Here is a 6,389-nt window from a genome sequence, read left to right as displayed (position 1 = left end):
CTTGACAAGTCCTGATAAGATGGAATTTGTTTTGTGATCACATTTTACAAAACAGATTTTCCTCTGTGTTTTTGTTGCTCCAACTAATTAATTAAGAATGCAACTCCAATCTCTAGCCCACCTTCCCCCAGGAACTAAGTCTTCTAGAAAGAAAACCATAGATAACTTGCTTTTTCAAGTACAATAAAGATTCATTAGTGGTGGTGTATAAGTCATTAGAAAGGGTAATTTACCACACAAAAAAGAAATAATTTTCACACCTATAGCACCTGGTATTCCTAGATGGTCTCCCGTCCAAGTACTAACCAGGCCCAAACCTGCTTAGCTTCCGAGATCAGACAAGATCGGGCATATTCAGGGTGGCATGGCTATAGATAAGAAATCGTTTAAATGGCTTTAAAACACAGTATTTGGGGGAGAAAACCCCTTAAATTTTATTCAGTAGTCTAATTACTAGTAGTAATATCGGTATTGTTATTTTTAATTTTTTAAATAGATAGTATGATAATGCTATAAAAAAAAGTATGTTGTTGTCACTAGAAATTAAGATTTTCACTGTAAGAAAAAAAGAGACAAATGTCTAATTTTTTAAAGGAAAAACTCCATAACGTCAAATTTGAATTGAAAATTTCAGAATGAACTCATGAGGTTTTTTTAATACACATTTCTTAGCTCTTGTCTACCAAAAATGCTTAGAAGTGGTAACAACCCAGTAATGAGAATTCCTACTGACCAGATTCAGGACTCAAATATTACAAACCACTTAAAAGAACCAGGACTCCTTAGAGATAAAACTGATTCCAGGCCTGGGGCAGGAAATTATACAAGATGAGCTAAGAGCATTTTGTTGCCCTGAAAAGCAAGGAAGTCATCAAAGTTTAAAGGAACTTAAAAGGTCACAGAAACCAACTTAAGGGGACTCCCACTGGCCAGAGATGAAACAATTTGAATATCAAAATGAATAATAATTGCAATTGGTTGAAATACACTGACTATATAAAAATCCATGATGAAGATTTTTAAGGGACAAAAGAAAAACTTTGAAGAGAATGAATTTAGAATTTCTCTTGCTCTTTAAAAAAATAAAACTTTATTTCAGAATACCAAATGGCTCCAGCTGATGAGAGAAAAGTCTTCTTTATAGAAGAATTCCAACTAATAAATGTAGCAGGAATTACAGCATTAGAAAATCACCATTTTGCAACTCCTAATGGAAAAATCGTTTGGGCAACCATCAATAGTTGCTTAAACAAATAGGTAAAAGGATAATGATAACTGATATTCACAGGGTACCAAAATAACACCCCACTGATTATTTGCTGGACATAAAGGGGAAAATGCGACTTTACAATAGAAGGATCAGATGATCACTCTTTGCAACCTTAAAACTAGAAGACAACATATGCCTCCTGATAGGTTATATTATGAAGTACCCAGCTCCACCTATGAAGTATTCTTGTTGAAAATGTTGAATCTGAACTTAGTCAAGACTGTATATCTAATTTTCAGTTTGTGGGAAATACAAAGGAAAGGAGAACAGGTTAAATGTCATCATTCAGAAGCAATCAGACAAATCAGAATGAGGGATATTTTCCATGACAGCTAACCTGGTCTTTTCAACAAATCAATGGCAGGAATGAAAAGGGGTGTGCTAAAAATTTTAAAAGACTCAGGGGACACAACAATTAAATGTTTGTACCTCATATGAATTCTGACTCAAACAAACCAATTGTTAAAATAAAAAAGGACACTTTAGGGAAATTCAAATATGGACTGGGTATTAAATGACATTAAGGAAATACTGCTAATTTGTTGGGCATTATAATGGCATAGTGGTTAAGAAAAAAAAAGGTCCTTATTTTTAAAGATATATAAATACATTGAAATATTTAGAGGCAAAAAAGATCAGATTGTCCAAGGTTTGCTTTAAAAATCTTCAGCCAAAGAAAGAAAAAGCAAATATGTTAATAATTGTTTAAGATGATTAACATACTTTTTTAAATTTTTTTATGTTTGTATTTTCTAATAAAAACTTTTTTAAAAAAGTTGTTCCAATATGATAAAAAACAAAGCTCATTGCCTCCTGGAGACTTCATGAAGACTATAATTACTTTTGCTATAGGGAAATGACCATTGGCTTTCAGTATCTCTCCACAAGCATCTGAAGTCTGAACTTCATGGTGGAGATTTTGGTATTCGCTATTGTTGTTTTTCCAAAATTGAGTATTATATTTCTTCTGAAATCTTTCCTATAAGACCTATACCAACTGCCACCTCCTCCACTAAATCTATTCATTCATTCATTTAACAAATAATTATTGGATGACCTCAAGGTGCTGGATCCTGTGATATACACAAGAGATATTGTGGAAGCAATAAGGACAAGCTCTTGACTCTCTCTGAGCTGACCCTCTGTGTGACAGAGACTAGAAAAGAGGAAATTATGGCGCATAAAGAAGCATGCAGTGATAGGGAAACTGGAAGATACCATAGGATAGGGACCTAACTCAGTCTTAGAAGGGGTGACTTGTGCACTGAGACGTGGAGAGCTGGTATGAGTGAGCCAAGGTCAGGAGACCAAGAGTAGTCCAGACATGGGGAGCAGCATGTACAAAAGAACAGAAGTAAATGAGAACAATGCATGTTCTTGAAAACAGTAATGGTTAATTTCATGTGCCAACTTGACTGGACCACAGGGTTCCCAGATATTTGGTCAAACATTGTTATGGGTGTGTCTACAAGAGTGTTTCTGAATGAGATTAACATTTGAATTGACAGACTGAGTAAAGCAGATTGCTCTCCCTGGTATGGGCACTCCTTATCCAGTCAATCAAATATCTGAACAGAACAAAAAGGCTGAGTAAGATGAAATTTCACCTGCTTGACCAGGTGAGCTGGGAAGTTGGTCTTCTCCTGCCCTCAGATTGGACCTTACACCACCACCTATCCTAGTCCTCAGGCCTTTGGATTCACACCACTGGCTTCCCGACCCTCCAGCTTGCCAACCACAAATCTCGGGACTTCTCAGCCTTCATAATCATGTGATCCAATTCCTTATAATAATATCCTTTAACAATAATTTACTATTATATATAATACACATGTGTGTGCTTTTAGTTTCCTTGGAGAACCCTGACCAATGCAGAACTAAAAACATTTAATAGGACTAGCACATGAAGTATATATCTGGGAATGAGAGGTGGAGGGTTTAAATTGGAGGATTAAGCAGGCGTTCATATACTGAACACTTTGTCTCAATGAAAATGAGAAGTCATGGGAGGATTTTAAGCATGATCAGATTTGCATTTAAGAAAGAATGTACTGGCTGTTCTGTGAAGAGTAAATTGAAAGGAGACAGGAGTCAAGGGACCAGACAGGAGGTTGTCACAATATTCCAGCCAATAACTTCTTTCCATAGCACCCTTATCGAGGCATTTGGAAGCTCCTTCATGGCCTTATCCTCCTCGCCTTGAAACACAGATATTTATGCGCATGTTTTCTCTCTTCTGCTAGAACAGGATTCTTAAGGGTGAGAACCAAGTCTCGCCTTTATTTACCTCACATAGCCTATAACAATAGCTAGCATTGAACACTTAGGATGTGCCAAGCATGCTATATATGCAATGTCTAATTCTCACAATAATCATACAAGGTAGCTATTATCCCCCATTTACCAATGAGTATATATTAGGTATTTTCCCAGGCTCATACAGCTGGTAAATGGTGGAGTTTAGATTTCTACCCAAGTCTGCCCCCTCCAGATCTCATGCTCTTTCCACTATATGATGCTCTCCCTGAATAGTGCCTGCCCGTTGTAGGTGATCAGTAAACACATGTACAGTTGAGTTGCAAGATGTCTGAGTCCAATCTTATTAAACTATAGATTTTTCTTTTCATGTGTGCTTGCCTACAAATGGGTGGGAAAACAAGTTACCCATATTTTAGTTTTTTTATTTCTAGACTACTCTCTAGCAGGGAACTTTTTTATTCCCAAGGGAATGTAAAGGGACATTTGGAGGATTTTCTATATAATAGGATAAGTAGTGACCTGACTTGACTGGTGATTTCAGAAGAAGAGGTAGAATAGGATGCTAGAGCCAAAGAGGAGAACCAAGGCTGGCCAAGAGCATCGGCAGCAGGCTCTGGTGCAGTTCGAGGAAACATTAAAAGCTGGCATCATTCTCTGCTTAATCCATAATGCGACTGAGCCGCAACCCCAGTGGTTTTAAAAAACAAGAATCAGCAGAATTTTGCAACTTTAATAGAATGTATAAGCAACTAAGAGTTTCAGGGAAGCCTTCATTTCATTACCTCAGCAGTCATATACTGACCTTGTGGCTGCTCTTTGGAAAAAAACGCTTTTATGTTTTTTCACATGAGTGAAATTAACATTTTTCCCTTCATAGCATAAACTCGTGGTAAATGAATGCTTTAATAGATTGCAAGCAGTTTTTCAATGTCACACATCTATAACAGTGTTATGGAACAAAACTAATTGTTGTCTGTATTGGAGGCAATTCTATTCACAGCAAGACAAATTGGATTTCTAAACTGTGATTTCTATTGTGTTACCTCTGTGTGTCATGAAAGTTATCCTGATGTGCACAGCAGTCAGGCTACTTACTTATACAGTGAGGTCCAGCTTTATGCTGAATCCATCATCTTTCCCTTCCAGAGGGAGGACAGAAGCACAACAGAAGCATAATTGTACACCATATCTAATGGAATGGGTTAATAAGGATACACTACTCTAAATATCAGTATGAACATTCAAAGACTAGAAGAAAATAATCCATTCCTTAAGAGGATTAGATATCACTGTGAATTATTCAATTTATCACTGTGGAGTTTGTGTATATGTGAAGCTTTTTTTCTTTCTTTTTCTTTTTTTAAATAATACTTTTTAGATATATGCATATACATAACTATTTCAGAATATAAACCACCATCAATAAAACAATTCTGTCTTTCTATTTGTAAACTGAGACTCCACTAATCTTAACGTTTAATATATTGGGCAGTGTCTTGGATGGCACTTTTATAGTCTATAAAAAGAAGATGTGATAAGTGAATTAAGAGAACAAATAGTTATGGAAAACAAGATGGAAAGTGTATATGTTTACACTGTTATGATTAAAAGGCAAACTTGAGGCAGTAATGCTTAAGACCGTGGACTCTAGAGCCAGTGCTCCTGGGTTCATATCTTGTCTCACCATTGTTGTGACCTGGACAAATTACTTGACCTAACTTGCCTCAGTTTTCTTATCCGTAAAATGAAGATCACAATAGTGGTGCTCTCCATTTCACAAATATATACTTTTAAAAAACACACTTCATAACAGATTGTCATGAAAGCCAGAGTTAACAACACAGTTAGAAAAGTTCGTGGCATATAATACTCAGTGGTATAAATTTATTATTGTTGTTGTTCTTATTGTTGTTGTTGTTGTTGTTGTTGTTATTTATTATTATTATTATTATTATTATTATTATTATTATTATTATTATTTGGAAGCATCCTTTTCTTAAACAAATAAGTGATGAACTAATCATAGTTCTTAGTAATTCCAGCAGATTCCTTAGACTCTCTAGAAGGCAGTTAATGTATTGCCTCAGTCACATTACTAGGCACCTTTGAAAGCAAGAAAACTGCATTCTTTTATTTAAAAAAACTTTCTGTAATTCAGTTTTTCCCACAGTTATTTTTTATTGTTCTTATTTTTTTAATATTTAAAGTAAAACTGGGCTGTCCAGCCAGTACCTGGGCCTCGCTCCTTTATGTTCAGTCAAATCCTTATAGAATCTTGGATAATATCACCAAGTGCAACATTGTCCACTGTGAGGACACAAGATAAAATTCCTTTGTTTTTGACATGGGTCATTTAAGTATATCAGAAATCATACTTACATTTTATTTGTTAAATGCTAACAGGAAAGGGGACATTATACTCTAGTCTGTTTCAGAAAGAGGTATCATTAAAAAAGAAAGAAAATGTGACATTTTCATCTGAGAGATATGTGCATTGAAACACCTGAAGGTGGGCAAATAGGCAAACAGAAGAGTACAGAAGGGGAAAGAGCAGAGACGGGTGCCATAGATGCAGCTCTGAACTTACTGTGGGTCTCAGGAGAGGGGAGAAACCAGATTGCAACAGCTGTTTCAGAAAGAGGTATCATTAAAAAAGAAAGAAAATGTGACATTTTCATCTGAGAGATATGTGCATTGAAACACCTGAAGGTGGGCAAATAGGCAAACAGAAGAGTACAGAAGGGGAAAGAGCAGAGACGGGTGCCATAGATGCAGCTCTGAACTTACTGTGGGTCTCAGGAGAGGGGAGAAACCAGATTGCAACAGCATACTCTACAGCCATGAGAAGCAGAGGTGGAAT

The 6,389-nt window shown here is 36.1% G+C and overlaps 1 pseudogene; it reads right to left on the bottom strand.

Moving 5' to 3' along the window:
* Positions 1-257: 257 nt before the first annotated feature.
* On the bottom strand, positions 258-376 carry LOC112477424 (annotated as a pseudogene).
* Between the last annotated feature and the right edge of the window lie 6,013 nt (positions 377-6,389).

This window comes from Pteropus alecto, unplaced genomic scaffold (genome assembly GCF_000325575.1).
Source record: "Pteropus alecto unplaced genomic scaffold, ASM32557v1 scaffold433, whole genome shotgun sequence".
NCBI classification, from domain to species: Eukaryota; Metazoa; Chordata; class Mammalia; order Chiroptera; family Pteropodidae; genus Pteropus; species Pteropus alecto.
Note: the sequence above shows the minus strand (reverse complement) of the source record. Positions and strands in the feature narration are given on the sequence as shown.